Source organism: Prionailurus viverrinus, chromosome A1 (genome assembly GCF_022837055.1).
Source record: "Prionailurus viverrinus isolate Anna chromosome A1, UM_Priviv_1.0, whole genome shotgun sequence".
NCBI lineage: Eukaryota > Metazoa > Chordata > Mammalia > Carnivora > Felidae > Prionailurus > Prionailurus viverrinus.
In genome coordinates this window covers 237,024,948-237,044,031 of record NC_062561.1, presented here as the reverse complement: position 1 = coordinate 237,044,031, position 19,084 = coordinate 237,024,948, and positions in this window count along the sequence as shown.

The window sequence follows — 19,084 nt, the reverse complement described above, 5'->3', positions numbered from 1 at the left end:
TGAACACGTGTTTTATAAGGAGCCAGTGACTTCCATTTCACCTCCTGCCAACCAGAGTAGAGATCTGTATAAACTCCCGGCTTTCTACTTCCTGACCTTGACTTTGGCCCTTGCTCCGTAGACCTTGCAAAGCCGTTCCCACGTCTGCCGCCATGTTCTGTCGGTGCATGTGTCTGACGGCCAGTATGGCTGCATCCTGAGCCACCGAATGTGCGTTTCTGAAGGGTGTATCTGCTGCCCCCTCCATGGCTCTACTGTCCCCTTCTCATTCCCTGTCCGCTGTGACTTTGGAGAGGGGGTGGGGTGTCCACAGAAGGGCCAAGAGTTCTGAAAATGCCTATGGAGACATTTCTGGTTTATAGCTTACGTTTTACCTCATTTCACACTTAAACGTTGCTTTTCCCACAGAAGTGACAGAATGACACCTTACCTCTAGTGCAGTGGTCCATTCATTAGGTGTATTTATTGAGCCCCTACTGTGTGCCCTGAGATGAAGGCACTGGGGTACAAAACAGGACGGCAAGATGGCCGTGTGTGGGAGCCCACCATCCAGGAGAGAGGGACGTGCAGGCAGGGGAGCCGCCAGGAAGGACTCTGATGCATCTCCCGTAAAGAGCTTTCTATTCCCATCACAGGCTGAACAGGTGTACTGTTCCTGGGGAGAGGTCAAGGGAGTGGAGGGGGTACCATGGGGAGAGGACGAGCGAGTTCCCTTGCCCCATGCCTTTCCTCTCAGTCAAGTGAGGAAGGAAGCCTCCGCCTCCCCAGATGGGCCACACTGGACTCTGTCGTGGGTCCCTGCGGCACATGTGATCCCACAGGTAGCCAAAGACAAAGGCAAGGTGGACCCCGATCCCACATTCCCCAGTGTCCCTGTAGCTTCCCAAAGGGCACCTTTTAAGAAGGAAAGCGTGTCCCTGTGCTGGAGAGCGCAGGGCTATGCCCACCTGCCCACACCAAGCCCCCACGTTTGCAGAGCTCACGCCCAGTGCTGTCCGCGGGTGGGCACCCCGCTTCAGTCCTGCCGCTCTCCTGGTGCCTATGTGCACCCTGAAATGTGTGTAGACTCCCCCACTCGGGGCTGAGGCGTGACCCCAGCTCTGAGACAGACAGCCCCCTGGCCAAGGACGGTCCCCGCCAGACCCTGGGGATGCAGGGGAGTCTGGGGCTTCCACTTTTGCCGGTCTCCGCACGTGTCCTTCGAAGGGAAATCCGACGTGCTCCGTGGCTCCTGCTCTGCCGAGAGGTCGAGATAGGAGCAAATTCTGGCATGTCATTTTGCAGCAGGGTTGAAAACGCCTTTGAAGCAGACAAATCCAGCGTGATGTGATTCCGAGTAAACCAAATAAGAGAAAGGAGGTGAGAAATGAGAAGTCATCTGGTCCGATTCCCCGGCTTTACGGTAAGCCAGATGATTTGACTTGATCTACCCAGGGCTACAGGGAGTGATGGGAGATCCATTAAAACCTGTCTCCTTGAGAGGTTGGTACTTCGACGAAAGTAAACACTGGGAAAAGAGAGCTAGCCCAGTGATTCTTAAACCCTAGTGGACGTGGAAATCATCCAAGGGCTTGTTAAATCCCACCCTGAAAATGAGAATCACCGAAGCATTGGGGTCTAACACTGGATTTTTAAAATTCTTCCTCTCACATTTGGGATTTTAGTTTTTAGCCATAGTTTACTTTCAACTGACGTCAGCCAATATTGGGCCGAACGACACCCTCTAAATTACGCTTGGACGCCCTGTGGTATTTAAAACATCTTTTGTTTCCAACATCCTGGAGTATTTAGCTAACCCTTTTCCAGATCAAATGACATCCCCTGCGTTTTGATTTATTTACAGTTTTTCTGAGGCCGCAGGAAAGCCAAGTCTCATTGTTGGCACACAGCTGGGTTTTTTCCGCCCTCTGCTACCTGGAGGTTAATTGAAGCCAACATCCTAGAAAGGAGAAAGTCACCAAACACGTGGCGGAAAAGCGAGCGGCCTCACGCCCCACCTGCTGCACCATTACCGAGTTCAAACAGCAGAAAGCCCGAGCCAAGGATGCCCCCGAGTGCGAGTGACCCCCGGCGGGGCTGGGTTTCCAGGAATACATCGCACTGCTTTCCCTGTTGTTTTTAACACGTTATGGCGAAATAAAGTGTTAGAAAATTAGAGAGAAAGTTGTAAAACAGAACAAGAACACCTGTGTAGCCTGTATTGAGAATCAACTACTGTTTCCTTTTGACCCGTCGGCTTCTTCATTGTGTCTCTCTGTATAGAATATTTTCTGAACCCTTTGAGAATAGCCTGCAGACATCACGTCTCTTTACCCCCAGACGGAGGATATGTCCTGACCTAGCCACCGTCCAGTCGACACCTACGGTGAGTCTCGCATTGACACAACCCTCTGATCTGGCCCACCATCTATACTCCATGTGCGGCCACGGGCGCAAAGATGTCCTTTAGGACACTTCCCCGCTAGGACTAGCGCCGTCTAGGGTCACTTTCTGCACTCAGCTGTCACTTCAAATCTCCTTTCCCCCGAAACATTTCAGAATCCAGACCTTCTCACTTTCTCAGAGCATGTTCTCAGCAAGCATTTGCTCGCGTGGGTCTGGTCTCTGCACTGTGTCATGTGCACTATGCAAGCTGTGCTGTGCACTAAACGCCCAGCCTCCCCGTGGTCTGATTTCTCTGCTCCGCACTTGCCAGTTCTACCCTTGCCTCTAATAAGAAATCTGTGGAGGGGCGCCTGGGTGGCTCCGTCGGTTAAGCGTCCGACTTCGACTCAGGTCACGATCTTGCAGTCCGTGAGTTCGAGCCCCGCGTCGGGCTCTGGGCTGACGGCTCAGAGCCCAGAGCCTGCTTCTGATTCTGTGTCTCCCTCTCTCTCTGCCTCTCCCCCGTTCATGCTCTGTCTCAAAAAGAAATAAACGTTAAAAAAAATTTTAAAAAAAGAAAGAAATCTGGGGAGAGGCCCTTTAAGATTTGACAATATCCTGCTCCTCCTCAAAATCCGAAAAAAGACTGAAAAAATCCGAAAAAATCCGAAAAGACCAAGCAGTCATTGATGATTCCTGCCGGAAGGACACTGTCGGGCAACATTCTACCCAGCGCACCTGCCGCATTTATTTATCGGCCTGACTCGTCAACACCACTGCAACACCACTAAAATGCCACCACAATGCCACTACAATACTATTCTAATACTACCACAAGCGAGAGCCCTCCCTTCTCCCCCGGTTAGCTTGTGTGTCTATTTATTTATTGCATGGACTCCTGGATATTTTGCAATAATTCATTGTCATCCTTGAATACATTGGAATGCAAATACTCCCGGATTTGGCCAGTGGGAGCTCCTTCTGGCGGCTCCTGTGTCCTTGTGACAAGCCCCCATCTCTCTCTCTCGCCCTCTCCCTCTCTCTCCCTCTCCCTCTCTGTGTAGTATTTCCTTACTTTCTGACACAATAAGACGTTCCTTGATCATCTACTTTCTCCACCGCAATCCGGGATCTGCCATTTTTATGCCCAAAATAAAGTGTTTGATATCTGTATAGTATACTTCAATGCTGTGTACAGAGTTTTCTTTACTAAGGAATTAGGCTCTAGGATGGAAAGCCACTAGTCCGATAGGACCCCTTTGGTGGCAAGAAATAGAAAACCTGAGGTGAATGAGCACGAGGAAAGCGTCAGTTAATCGGGTTGGCAGAATCCAAGGAAGGGGGTAGACGGCCAAGCCCTGGCCGTGAGCAGCGTTTCTGAACCCCAGCGGCTGCTGACCGCTGGATGTAGGCTCAGGCTTTCTCAGCGTCAGGACCTCAGCTCCTCTCGGTGGGCCACCGTGAGCCCAGAGCCCTCCCTCTAAATAGCAGGAGACCTGGTGCCCAGGGTGTCCTTGGCTTACGTTGTTCGGCTTCCGCCCCTGAGGAGTTTCCATTCAAAGCCCTGGGGAAGAGGCTCAGCGTTTCCCGGCGAGGATTGGGTGTCCCTCGCTGGATCTGTCGAGATGCCCTGGAGACAGCCTCGTAAAATCACAGGACAGCCTCTGAGCTGGCGAGTGGTGGCCCAGGAGGAGGAGCTGAGGGAGCATCGGGCGTGCACGAAGATGGTTGCTTGGATTCCTGCTCACTCTTCTCGGGTACTGCAGAGGAGTTATCGTCTCTCTTGTACGCGATGCTGGAATGTGAAGTTTCCAACAGCTACAAAACCGTATGGCGTCCCTGACAGCTCGTGGGTCATGGCAGCCAGGTATCAGAGTAGCGGCGGGCATCGCTTCCTAGTGTTGCGTGCCCCTGCCCGCGCGGCGGTGGCGTTTCAATACATAGTGGAGAGGTCACCGGGTGGGAGGTAATTTGGTGACTCGGGCAACTGGCCTGACCTTGCGGATCATCAACTAGCCTGAAAGGCACTTCCTCCTCTGGCACCCCGTGGCTGTGTGGTCTGTGTTTGGCCGAGTCATTGTTTTGATGACTTATAGCCTTGCCTTCACATAGACCTTGGCCAACCATGACTGTTGGTGGCCACAGATGGACGGAGAGTCCAGGCGTGGGCTAGCCCCTTTCTCTCCGTATTACTTAATTCCCGACTCCCTTCCGGCATGCCTTTGGCTTCCTTCTGGTTTGGACCCAATCTACGGGTCCCGTCTCACCCGTCAAATTCCAGATTAGGTGTGTCCAGGACCATCGCAAGGAGTGGCCAGGGTGAGGCCAGCATGCCGGTCCCCTCTACACGGAATGGCAGCCACTGCCCCTGTCAACCCAGGGACCGCCCACCACGCACAGCCCACATGCTCAGACCTCATGATCAGCAGCCGTGGTGGTCCTAACAGCAGCCACTCCGCCATCAGCTGGGAGGGTCTCCATGAGTCCAGAGCTCCCACCAAGGTTAGGGAAGCTGCAGGGAGGCGTTTGGAAGTGAAGCTGGGCTCCGGGGCTAGGGGACTCGTGTTTTGACTTTATTACGAATGTGTCATGTTTCCAGGAGCATGGGCATGCCTGAGACTAAGCCATCGGCTCCACCGTGAGGGACGGGATTAGCGGTTCCGGGGCCCTGCCAGAAACACAGCTGTGTAGACAGGCCACAGTGACCTAATCTCCCAAACTATGAGCTGGCCCCGTCCAGCTGCAATGGGGAGTATGAGAGGGAGCCGGAACGGAGTGGAAAGTGTGCCCGTGTTTGTGGATACAGGATGGGGAGGGAAATGGCTAGGTCAGACAGAGAGAGAGCGCACGAGAGAAATATACCTTATGATTCCAGGGAAAGGCTATGTGAGCAGATGGCGAGCCCCTGTGCCCAGGGGGAGGAGAGAAACCACAGTGAAGGGGACGGACTGCTTTTGTCCAAAGGAAGTGAGTTATACTTCACTTCCGGGAAAGTGACTAATAAAATGAAAAGTACTTGGTGGTTTTAAAGAAGGGATTAGTGCGATGTGGAGTCCTCATCTTGATAAGGGTTTTCCCCCTTCTGGGGACAAGCTCACATCTCTGCTCTATCACCTGAAACTTAATGAGTAGGCAGTCTGGTGTGCATTTCTTCCACTCATTTAGTTGACGTTTGCTGAACACCTACTCTACGCTAAACTCTGGTGGTGGTGGATGCAGGGGACACAACAGCGGGGAAGGCATCGAAACCCAACACGAGAAAATAGAGGTGCGGACAGATGGCAGGGTGGCAGGGCTTGTGCTGCGTATAGCACATGGTGAGCGCGGGGTGTGACAGTGGGCGATGGGGGTGGGGGGGACCCTGGAGATAATGAGGGACAGCCGCATCACATGGGGAGATTAGGGAGTATGTGGAATTAACCTGGCCCGGGGCATCATCGTAGCGTGTTTACAGGGTGGTGGCGTGTGGGGCTTAAGGAGCTGGGTGGGTCTCAGTCATTTCCTAGATGGAGGGTTATGGTCATTGCGTCCAAGGCAAAATGGATCCAAACACAAATGCTGTCTCCCAGGCTGGGATGCTCCCCTCAACTCCCTTCCCCTGATTCTTCTCTTACCCCTGCTGTCAGCCCCCACATCCCCCCTCAGAAAAGAGGGACCTGCCCTGCTCCAGCCCCAGCCCTGTGGGCACAGTCCAAGAACACAGAGCACTTCTCAGTTATTCCTGTGGTCGCTCCCTCCGTCATTGCGCAATTGTTGGGGGCCCAGTGTTCTCTCCTCCCCACCCTTCCCCAGCCTCCCGACAACCTCCTCTCCCCCGCACACATTTCCAGAACAAACCACAACTGATGGCAAAGGAGCCTCTTCAACCCTTTGATCGCTTTTACTGATCTTTTCCAGTTATTTTTGGACACTCACAAAATCATTAAGGTATTACTGAAAACAGGTTTGGCCTGTCCCTTTGAGTCAAAAATTCAGAGTGGTATCCCAAGAAAAAGAAAGAACAGAAACCTTTGGACAACAAGCTTCAAAAATTCGTTTTTTTCACCGATTTCCTTATCTCAGAACAAAATACTGGAACTAGAAAGAGAGCACACGTACATTCAGTAGCTGGTCTGCCAATCGCTCTAACGATACATGTAACTGGATGGATGAACAGGGGACATTTGGGGAGGAAATGGAGCCAATTATGATCATTTCTGAATGGCTCCAATTAACCGGTTCAAAACGTCCAAAATTTAGTCCAAAGCCTGGAAACCAACTCTTGTAAAATTGGAATCTTTTACGCGAATGAATAAGTTCGATAAGTAGTACAAGGCCTTCCCCCTTTATCTGTGTGCCAGTACCGCATCCGTAGTGTTGGTGGGTGGGACACAGAAGACCCACGGTGGCCTTGGCTGGATGTGTGGTCTCGTCTTCCCCTGCCCCGGGGCTTCCTCCGGGGGTTCCCGTAGAGGTGAGCAGCGTGTCGGGAGGTGGGGGCCTGGCTTAGATTTGACTCAAAAGCAACTTGTTTCACAAATAAGGTGCCAAAGTGAGCTGTTCAGCTTTCTGAAGACTGGAACAATAAGAAGGTCACTGATCAAATCTGTTGGCAATAAATGGTATTTTCTAAACCAAGGAATTCAGAAGTAGTAGTACTCTCAATGGACAGAGGGATGCGGGTACCTGAGGTCCCGATCTTCTGAGAGATCAAGGAAGGGATTGGGGAGGGGGGCGGGATGGGTGGATTTAGATCATGGCACAACTCAACAATCATTCCTGTCCTTAAACACATCCCCTAGGGAGGCTGTCATCCTATGAAGAGACCCAGCTACCATCCAGTGAAGTCACGCATACGCCTGAGGGGAGGAGTTTGGCAGATCTGGGTGATGACGATAAACTTGCTGGAAAAACAGGAAAGACTTCCATCCCAGTGACATTCATTTGAACACCTGAACATTCTCTCCAGCTACGTTTTTGCCCCTTGCCGATTTGGTGCTGACACATAAATCTGCTTCCATGAAGACGTATTGAACGAAGTCCTGCTCAGCACGTGAATTCTGAGGCAGGGGTGCAGGGCTCAGGGGCGCCCTCCATGTTCTGGATGGCCATCGGACCGGAGGTTGGGTTTACTCAACCTTGAAACACTGTCTCCTGGCCTCCCGAATGGCCATCTTCGAAGTGAAATAAAACCCAAACTTCTCTTCTGTCAGCTTTCGGCCCCGTGGTGAAGGTTGGCTGATGGTTTTCCCGGTCAAATTTTCAACAACCATAACAATGTAAGGGTTTGTAATGACCCCAAGTGGGGAAAACGCAGAAGGCCAGACTAAAGCCCTACGATGGTGAGGTAGCTGATTGCAAACCCACCTGGAAATACGATGACTTTGGTCCACAGCCAGAATTTTCTCGAGTAAGCCGGAGCACTCTGGAAAGACACTTGCAACCCTTACCAAGTTCACGTAGGTATGTTTGGGCCGATTTTCCCAGTCGTGCTGCATGGTAACTTGCCTCCCAGGTCAGCTCTATGAAACAAAAAGGCAGGCTTCGGGAGACAAAAAGATAATACTGCTTGTTCAGAGTGAGATCAAACCTGAAATTGGATTCCATCCAACTGACGTGATTAATTCAAAGAATCCACCGCAATTAGAGACTGAAATATCTCAGACTGTTCTATTTCCATCACTCGCCCCTCCATGCTACAGGGGCTTAAGAAGGAGCCAAATTCAATAGGGACAGACATTTAAGGAAGGGAAAAAAAACCACCTCATTTTATTTAAAACCTCATTTTGTTAAACTCAAGGAATTTGTCTCTAGGTTTAGAGAGTTGATCCCGTGACTCAAAGGTTTCACACTGGCCTCCTCTGAGGCCTTGAGAAAGCCTCGGGTGCCCACAGAAGACACAGCTGATTAAACAGAGACACTGCTTACCCCCCACATCAATGGGCACTTTCGGATGATTCCGATGGGATAGAAATGCCCCAGATACACAGAGTTCTCCAGTGCAGGGAAACAGAGAAGCATCAGCCTTGCCCCGGGCTAGGAACGCCGTTCTGCTTTCCTGGTTTTTCATCAGCTACAACTATGACTCTTCCTAGACTGAGAAGCTGGTCCGGCTGCCACATGTGTGCAGAACTTGTTTCATTACCGCGTTCCTTCCTGCGATGTCTGCCCTGCAGAAGGATGACATAAACGGATGTCACGAAGGAACAGAAGAGATCAGCAGCAGGGCGCAACCTGTCCCTGGAGGGGAAGCTTTAGCACAGGACAGACGACGTTCCTTGCCCACGGTGTGGCCCACACCATCCTCCCTAGCCCCCCAAAGCAGCAGATATGTGCTCTCGGGGGCGGCTTCGTCTGGCCGCTGTGTGTTTGTGGTCACCGGGAGAAATGCGTTCTCTGCCACAAACACTGAGGACTGCCCTGTGTGTGGACAACTGGGTACAGATGTTGTCTCTTGGAGGAGATGTTTGACAATGGATTCAACTATTGACATTTTTTTTTTTTGTCCTTAATCACATAAACCATCCTTGACGAGCCTATATGCGTCTTCTGTTTCAACCCAGAAAATGCTGAGTGATGCCTGGATTAGAGGGGTAGTTGAGACCATATGCCTCTGTGTAATGGGGAAAAGAAAATGACTTTCTTCCTAAAATGACTCCAGGGGATGACGGGAGGTCACTTTATTAGAAAGTTTAGTTTGAAACCACATGCAATCCACACACGTGCAACCCTTGCAAGTATCTGTGCCTTTAATTATTGCAATTAATTAGGAGAGTCGATTATACTCAGAAGAGCTTAGCTGAGACATTTGTTTGCGATGAGCATTTTCCCTCTGTGGAACTAGAAATATCGTAAATGTGGGGACGAACATCTCTCTCTCCAGCTCAGAAAGTGTTGACACAGATGTTTGGCTAATCATTCCGAGCAAATCACTATTCCCATAAAGGCTAAGATTAGTCGGAATTGGCATACATTTCTTTCTTCTGTGAGCCTCGTTTGATTATAGATGATGTTTTGTTAGAGTGTATCCATGCAACCTCATAAATGATGTAAAACCCAAGAAAAACAGAGATTCTGTGCCAAAACCAAATTAAATACACATCAGAAAAATGCGGGCTCGATTCGGGTTCAGGTACCGTGCGGCTTGCCTTGGTCTATTGTTGCTAAAGCCTTCAGGAAGACTATAAAAAGCAACTGTGACATTCATACCAATTTAAAGTTAGTGTGGCCGCCAGCATGTACTCACCACGAGGCTCAGCTGGCTGTATCCTCTCGAACTCAGCGTCTAGTGGCGGCAATCACAGCCTCCAGAAACCGTGAGAAACGGCCCGCGCGGACCAGGCAGGGAAAAGCGTTCTTATCTGTTGAACGTATTGCAGTCGCCGTCCTCTTTCCCGCGAGCGGCACAGACATGTCGGGAAGGTGGATGGAGGGCTTGCTTTCTGGGTGAGCAGCTACAGAGTCAGCGGCCCGTGTGCCGGGTCCCCTTCCCCTCCCGCCAACCAACCCCAAGAGACACGTTCAGATCGCCGCCCCCTTCCCTCCTTGGCCGACTCCTCACCCAGGTCCCTGGAGCTGCTTGTTTAGTTACCACCGGCTCCCTCTGGAGCTTCTCAGGAAACCTGAAGTCCCCAGTCTCGTCTCCCTGCTCCCCGCCGTCCCGGTGGAGGGGGTTCAGGGCGACCAGAGCAAGGCCAGCCCCCAGCTGAGAACCGGCACAGAAGCAGCAAGGCTGGGGTCCACTTACCACTCACAGGTTTCAGAGGCAGTCAGGTGCCTGCTCCCTGGGCGGGAGCATCCCGCCAGGCGCTGGGGACAAAGGAAGACCGATGCTTGGGCACACTTTGCCCGAACTTGGCCACCAGGAGGCAAAGTCACAGCGGGAAGGCAGATGAGTACTTGAGGCTCCCGGATATCAGGCGAGCTCGTAACCAGTTACCCTGGCAAGAAAGTGACATCGGGTGAGCAGAGAGAAGGCTGAATTACTTGTCTCCAGTGGGGGGGGGGGGGGGGGGGGATGCCAGCACCACCTCGGGGACCCGCCTGTGTGGATGGAGCCCGTTCTACAGGTGCCATCGGCCGCTCACCGCAAGGTGCTTGGCCTGCAGGAGGCGTGGGCTCCAAGTGACCCTCAGGGTCTTGCCGAAGAGCCTTTTGTCCCCGTGACAAAACGTTTCCTCCCCCAATCCCACGCCACCTCTTCTCCATCTCACGGACACTAGTTAAGCGGCCTCCCCTCCGAGTAACGTGGCTCCGTCCCCCCAGCACTCATGCTGTGCGAACGCTCTCTCTGTATTAATCTTGCCAAGCTTGGGGTTTTACACCTGGGTGCGTTTCTATTTATTTTCAGGGCCCTGGGTAGGGTCAGCCGCTCACCTGTCACCCTCTGCTTCACCTGGTGGCTCCCGCTCATCCTTGGAAACCTGGCTCAAGGTCAGCATCTCCGTGCTAAGCGCTCCGCACCTGTGCGCTCGTCTGCCGGGACTCATCGGGCCCCGTTCTCCCGTCCATCCTTCGGCAGCCGACTCCGGACGCCTCCTGAGAGGGCCACTGGGTCTTTTCTACCACGCGGCACACAGCTCTGAGCGCTCGGACTTCCAGCAATGACGCGGGAGCGGGTGCCGGAGGGGTGATGTGTCGTCGGCTCAGGCTGCCATGAGCAAGCGTCACAGGCTGGGCTGCCCAACACACAGACGTGTTTTCACGGTTCTGGAGGCCGGAGGTCTAACTTGAAGGTGCCATCCGATTTAGCGTCTGCTGAGAACCCACTTGCCGGTTGGCAGATGGCCGCTGCCTGGCTGTGTCCCCACACGGCATGGACGAGAGGGGTCCGGTCTCTCCCTCGTCTTGTAAGGGCCCCCGTCCTATCACGGGGACCCCACCCTCAGGACTTCAGCTAACCCTCGTCCCTAGTCGCCTCGCAAAGGCCCTGCCTCCAGAGGCCGTCTCGCTGGGGGTGAGGGCCTCAGCATGAATTGGCGGGGGTGGAGGGGACACAAATATTTAGTCCCTAACAGGCAGCCACTAGCTACGTGTGACTGCAGAGTTCTTAAATGAGCACCGTGAGACTAAGGAACTGAGTTAACTGTGGTTTGCCTCAAGGAGTTTACGTTTCTATTTCCATGGCCACATGTGGCCAGTAGCCACCAGATTGGACAACACAGCTCCAGAAGCTGCCATACTGCTTGGAATAGAGTATTTAGCCCTGCAATGAACTGAACTTAGGAGGAAAATCTATGTCGGTTCTTAGTTTAAATAGTTAAATCTTCCGAGATCTCAGGGAAGCTACACCTCTTTGTCTTCTCGTTTCCCAAACATCTGTGGGACTGGCCCGTGCGAGCCAGATGCCCTCTTGCCTTGGGGACACCTGTCCCACTGGGCCCCATCCTGTGGGGGAGGGAAGCTCTCTGGAACCGGGACATCTGCACAGAGAACTATGCACATGGGACCATCTGGTGGGAGTGGGTTCCAGGGGGAGGGGCCAGGACCTGAACGGGCCCCGAGGTGGGAAGGGACGTGGCGAGGACAGTGGACAGAAAGGCGAGGAGGCTCTTGGAGGCCAGGGGGTCGAGGAGGCCGCATCAGAGAAAGCAGGCTGCGGGCCGCTGTCATATCTGAACTTTATTTTAAGCCAAACGGGAAGCTGTTGGAGGGCCTTGAGCGAGGGCACAGAGTGACGTCATGTGGGTTTGAAACCCGTTCCCTTGGCACCTGGGTGGAGGGGGACACTGGGTATTGGGGCGGGATTCTTTCCAGCGGCCTGGCTGGAGGAGGGAGGCAGAGGGACACGGGGCCAGGAGGACATCCCATCAAGGGATCTGAGCTCCGAGAACGTGAGAGAAACCCAGGGGCACATCCCGAGTGAGGTGTGAGAGGTGGCTGGGCTGCAGACCGGGAAGGGTGAGATGTGGGGCACACGGGGGCGGGGCGACCGCCACCCACACCCACGGGGCATCTCTGTGGACATGTGGAAGGGAGGGAGGCGTCCGGAATGACTGATCTCAGAGCCACCACCCTGTTCTCAGAGGGGACAGGGCATGGCCCGGGGGGCGGAGCCTCAGCGTCTCTGTGCTCTCTGCCCCAGAGGTGGGGGGCTCCGCGGGCCCTGGTGGGGGGGGGTGGGGTGGCCAGCTCCGCCCGGAACAGCGCTATCGCTGCGGGCTGAGCACCGTGAAAGGCCCCGAGGCCTCCCCCACTCTCCTGCCCACACGCTGAACTGCTAGATAAAGTTGTTGAGAAATTCTGGAACCCCCCCCCCAGGTTTCTGTACAGCTTTATTTCTCACAGTGGACTATCAGCAGTGAGATAAATTTAGACTCCCTGCTAAGTGTGACACACAGCGGTAATTGTGCAAGTATGATGTCTTAAATTACACTTTTATTATCTTGCGTTTCTCTTCCAGCTTATAATTCTTCTTTCTCATCACTCTCTGACCTGTGTCCCACCCCCGCCTCACAAGACAATCATTAAACTTCTCCGATCACCAGTAAATGGTGGAAAGAATGAAAGAGCTTGGCTTTAAACACTTCTAAGTAGACAGCTGGGAAGTGCTTGCAAATTAAAACCAGGCGGCTTAATGATATTAGCGTGGCCTGCTTGGGACACGGAGCCCGGCCCCAGGCTCTGAGCCCGTGGTCCCCATGACATCAGAGCTCGGAGGGGATAGCAGTGCGGGGGACGCAGGGACCGGCCCTGGAGCGGGGGGCCCGTGCGGTGGGGCCTGTCCACTCAGCCCCCAGAGGAGGCTTGTTTCATGTTGTAACAGGAAATCACTTCCCGGCCGGTGGGAAGGCTGACGGTTCCTGCAGGGGGGAGTATGGCAGGGAAACAGAAGGGCGGGGGGGGCGGGGGGCGCTGTTCCTTTATCATCTCCCCAGTTCAACCCACCCCGCAATGGTGGCTGAAAGCGGGGACCTGCGACCCACCGATCGGTGGGCCCAGGGAGTCTGGTTTGGCTAAGTGTTTTCCTGCTAGATTTCACTAAAAACGTAGGGTGACATTTACAAGCTCGCGATTAGGAACTCGGATGGTGAGGTGAGAGGTAGCTGGGGATGTGACATTCATGTGACAAAGGGTCAGTTGGGGGGGGGTGGGTTGGGAACCGTGGTCTCTAGGCATTGATCATCGACGACAAACAAAACGTGAATGATGTTAACATCCCGTAAAGAACAGCCGGGCCACGGTGGCTAAGGATGTCATTGCCCCCAGTACATGGAGCATTATTTCAGCCACAGACAACAAGTGGAGTTTCAAACAGAATCTTCTTCAAATAGTCACTAAAAGGCAACCATTGAACGCTGCACAGATTCTTTCCAACCCCGGGACAGCACGGACAGGCAGCAGCGAGGAACGCGGTTTTGCCGGACGTGGAAAGAACGTGGCCCGGTTGTCACCATCAGCTTCTGGGGAGCCTCTCTGGTGTCCTCGTGTGTTCTACGAATTCTAACTGACATCAAATCTCTTGTGACTCATTTTTTATGTCCCCAAACACACATGGACCACCTTAGCAGCACACAGAGTTTCTAAAGCAAGCCCGATCCTGGAGCCCCACCCAGTAAGAGGTGAATGTGGCTGGCAGAACACCCCGGATCCCCACTGCTTCCCCCCAACCCCATCCGGTACACAAACTGTCTCCCAGAAGTTCGATCCACATGAACCGCCGTGACTGGATCTTACAGGGACCAGTAAGGGTCTTAAGGGACCGCCGTGACTGGATCTTACAGATGGGATTGAGGTGCAAGTAAATTGACTTCTAGGCAGGGAGACTATCCTGGGTGAGCCTGACCTAATCAGGTGAGCCCATACAAGGGACAGAGCTCCTCCTGAAGAAAGAGACCTGGACTCCCTGTTGCTGGCTTGGAAGATGAGGGTTCACATGGCAAAGAGCGTGCACGGCCCCAGGACCCGGAATCCGCAGTCCTACAACCGTGAGGAAATGAATTCTGCCAACAACCCACATGAGCTGGAAGCCGAATCTTCCCCTGAGTCTCCAGAAAGGAAGGAAGCCCGGCCAACCCTGATTTCACTGTGTGAGACCCTGAGCGGAGAACCCGGCTTCACTCTGCCGTGTTTCTGGCCTGGAGGACTGTCAGCTAATAAATGGCTGTTGGTTTCTGCCATTGAGTCCTGTCGCTTGACACAGCAAAGGAAAGCTAACAAAATCTGTCATGCAATCCACGGGCGCAATGCTCATGCGGGCTCCGACATCCCACGGCCGGAGGACATCAGCCTTCTCAGCAAAGAGGGATGATAATGCCTCGCCTGCACTCTGCACCGGGGAGGAGGGAGGGCCGCCAAGAAAATGTACAGAACTCACTTGGGAAAGCTGAAACCGCCACCAGAGATAGAGTGGATCGCCGCCTCCTTGTCGATGATGATCATTAATTACGGCTGTTTTCTTTTTCTCTGCTGGCGACATTTTGTCTTTTTCAGTTTTGTGTGAAAAATCATAGTATCGGAGAAATAGTCTTTCCCAGGCTTCAGAGCTTAGACAGCCTAGTGTTGACTGCGATGTTGACTATTGTTTCTAGGAGAAGGGTGCCAGGGTGTAATAACCAGCGTTTCTGGGAGAAGGGTGCCAGGGTCTAATAATTCTCTTGGAGTGTCACAGGATACGAACAGATTAAAGGCCCTGAGAAGTCCCGCTGCAGAGAACCTTGTTCGACATGGTACAACAGGGTATTTTCTAACTTTATTTTGAAAGAACTTTCCTCCAGCTACTCTGATAAATCTCATGGAACCTGAGGAGCCCAGTGTGAGAAAACTGGTTCAGAAGTTAATAAAAACAAACAGGGCCACCTGGGTGGCTCTGTTGGCTAAGTGTCCAACCTCGGCTCAGGTCATGATCTCATGGTTGGGGAGTTCAAGCCCCGCATTGCACTGTCAGCGCAGAGCCTGATCGGGATCCTGTCGCCTTCTCTCTCTGCACCCTTGTCTCGTTCTCTCCCTCTCTCTCTCTCTCAAAATAAATAAATGTTTTAAAAAATTAAAACAAATACATAAAGATCAGCTGACTCTTCACTGCAAGCACTCTGATCAAGCTGTGTCGTGAGCATATGAGAGTCTGCACCCTCTCAAGTGCCCAGTTCCCCCCCTCCCTCAGCCAGTTTCTGGACACCCCCCTATGACTCTGGGCCTAAGCATTCCCAGACACTCAGGCAGAGGAAAAGGGCACCTTGTAAGAATATTTAAGGTCAATGGCAGTGCCTTTCATTCCACAGAGGGAAATGCCATGCCCTCAAAGGATTCACTAAGAAGTGAAAATATCTTTTTAATAGGAAAATAGCTGGTTTGATAAGATGATGGAACACCACTGTCCACCGAAAAAGAGAGAACACCCTTTTGCTCATGTAAATTCGATACAAATCGTCACTCTCCCATTTGCAAGTAAAAGCTGTGGTATTTAAAATCAGACCTGCTCTGCCAGATAAAGAAGTATGGTACGTGATCACTAGCAATTTACATTTTGTGGCCTGGGGTCAAGACCGCAGGTCGATCAAGGGAAGAGAACAGACCAGAAGCAGGCTCTTCTGTACAGAGACTTCACATCTGAACAGTATGGCTTAAAAACATGAATTATTCAACAAAGCCAAGAAAACTGGATAATTCTTTGGGGGAAAAATAGTTGTATCTCCAACTCTCATCTTCTTTTAGAAATGGGCTTCGAATGGAACACAAACTTAAGTATAAAATAACCACTTCTAAATATAGTTGGAGGAAGCATAGGTGAAGATTTAATCCCGGGATTGAGAAAGGACTTTTATTTTTTGTTGTTGTTCATTTACTTATTTTGAGAGAGAGGAGGTGAGAGACAGAGAATCCCAAGGAGGCTCCCTGTTGTCAGCGCAGAGCCCGACGTGGGGATTGATCCCACGAACCGTGAGATCATGATCTGAGCCGAAACCAGGAGTTGGATGCTTAACAGAATGAGCCACTCAGGTGCCCCGAGAAAGGACTTTTCAACATAAAATCTCAGATGTGAGCCCATGAAGACAGATGCTGGTGAACTGGATTCTGTATCGATTTCTCTATTAGAGAAAAACTAAATGAAAAGGCAAAGGGAAATTTAGAAAGACATTTCTAACATTTGTAAGAGACAAATGACACATAGATGGGTTGCAAATGAATGAGGAAACGCAGAACTCTCTAAAAGGAAAATCGACAAAGGACAGGAAGGCAAAATAAATTAGAGCTGAAATGGCCAATAAATGTGTGGAAACATACTGGCCATCCCAGCAGTGACAGAAAGGGAAGTGAAACACGAGATACCTGTCTGGTGGGCGGGAAGAGAAAGGAATGTTCATCCCATGTGGATGGTGGTTATGGGAGCCGGGGCAACTGAAGGAGACAACTCTGTGCGCAATGTCAGGACGGCGACGTTGAGAGAAAACATCGAAACTCAGGAATGGGCAAGAGGATGACTGTGTCTTTTCAAGGATATGCGGGGGTGAACGCAAGGACCACCTAAGACCTCTCTCATTCATGTCTTACTAGTTTCCACTGACTAGCGTATCTCACAACCCTGTACGAGTCCACACTGACACACAGAGAACTGACCGCAACGCAAGTGACCGATGCTGTGGAGCCTCACGGAGGACGCTGTGCACATTCAGAGCTTCCTTGTGAGTGCGATCGTGAAACCCCCTTTTGGGCACTGTGTCCCCTCTTCCTCCTGAACCAGCCTCCCAGCCCGCCAGCTGTCTCTCTAAATGAGACAAAGAAATCTTGGACATGGGCTCCCTATATGTTTGTGTCAGAGCTGTGCTTTTAACTTTCTAAAAATGATACTTGGATAGAAATTTGGCAAAAATATATCAGAGTTCTCAATGGATGCTGCTTCTCTGCAATAGTAATTTAGCAGCTGGGAATGTACCTTCTGGGTGTACTTGGATGGAGGCAGAAAGCAGGCTGTGGGGAGGTTCAGGCAGCTTTGTTTAATGATCAGCAAAGCAAGTAAGCGAACACACCTACAAAATAAAACCACTTAAATCCACGGTTCTCAACTTTGGGTGAGCCTGCCCCTGGTGGACAGTTGGCCCCATCTGGAGACAACGTGGGTCGTCACCACTGGAAAGGGCTGCTGTGGGCATCCGGGGGCAGAGGCCAGGTATTTTCAGTGCCCAGATCCTCTGAGGTCTTCATCATGTAGCCGTCCCTGCGATTTCGCAATGAACGAACGGTTGGCATCCTTACCGTTGACGTCCCCGTTGAGATCATTCCCTTGGCCTGACCGCTTTCTCCTGTTACTTCCAAATGATCGCAGACTCCAGGGAGGAGAACTGAGGTAAACTTCTCTCCAAGTGCTAGGCCCCAAGTGTCCCAAAGAAATGTCTCCCTACAAGACATTCTAGAAAGTGGCCGTAGAAATCCAGGTTGACCAGCCCCGCTGCTCCCGTGGGCAGAAGGCGGCGGAGGAGGCTGGCTCTGTCTCTAGTCTTTGGTGGGTCCTGATCTGTCACTTGATAGCATGATTTTCCTTTAATTCCTTGAAGCCCAATAAATCTTCTCCCGCTCTGCAGCACTTATAATTGTTGCCTCATCTGTTAATGCATGTGAATGTCTCCCCAAGGTTGCTATGGGATTTTAAAGGTGCTGAGTTCAGTAGGTGCTTTGCGACTAGGTCGCTTTTCCTCTTCACTTCCATTGGGCGGAGCCATGAGGTATGACCGAGAGAGAAAGGAACACCTTTGTGAATACTGTCCTCCACCCCACAGCCTCTTCAGCTTCACATTCTCACGTGAGGATTGAGACCAGGCTCTCAGCCTCGGCACCATGGATGTGTGAGCCGGGACGATTCTGTGTGTCGTGGGATTTTTCTCGGTGTCCCTAGGCTCCACCTACTAAATTCCAGTAGCACTTTCTCCACCCTGAACGGTGTAATAATCAAAAATTCAAAAATGTCACATCACCGGGGGCTCTACTGGCCCAGTTGACCAATGGCCTCCACTAGCAGGGGAAGAAGGAGCTCCAGAAGCTTCTCTCTCACCAGTCAAGATGGAGCCTCCTCTCTGTGCCCTACAAGAACCTGTTTGGTCCCAGACTATTTCTGACGAGTCCTCAGTCTGCGACATTCAAGTGTTGTAAGTGATCATCTCTTCATGGTAGAAATAGTAATAGCCAGGAATGATTTTATTTTCTTATTTGGATTTATTCATGTCATCTGCATTTTCTATGTTTATTCCTTTTGCAATTTCTAAATGCTTAAGAAATAGAAGGATTCATACACGTTTAATATAGTCTTAGATAATGTAGCAGACATACCATAGGGTGACCCCCTGTCCAATGATTGATGTCCTATATAATCTCCACCTTTTGAATGTGAGCGGGGTTTGTGACTTACTTTTGGACGACAGAATATGGCAGAGGTGATGGGCTGTCATATCCAAGGTTATGGGTGATGTAAGAGTTTGAGGAAGAGAGACTCTCCCTTGCTGCCTTTGAAGAAGTGAGCTGCCGTTTTGTGGGACCGCCTGCAGAAAGACCATGTGACAGGGAACTGTGCAGCCTCTAGGAGCTGAGAGTGGTCCCAGGTGACAAACAACAGCAAGGTGGGGACTTCATTCCTGTAAGCCCGGCCAAACAAAATGAGAAGGCTTGGAAGGTGATCTTTCCCCACTTGGGCCTCTGATGAGACCACGACCCCACCTGATGCTTGACTATAGTGTGGTGAGACCCAAAGCGGAGGACCCAGCTGGGCTGTGCCAGGATGTCTGACCTGCATAGAGTGTGAGATAATTAATGC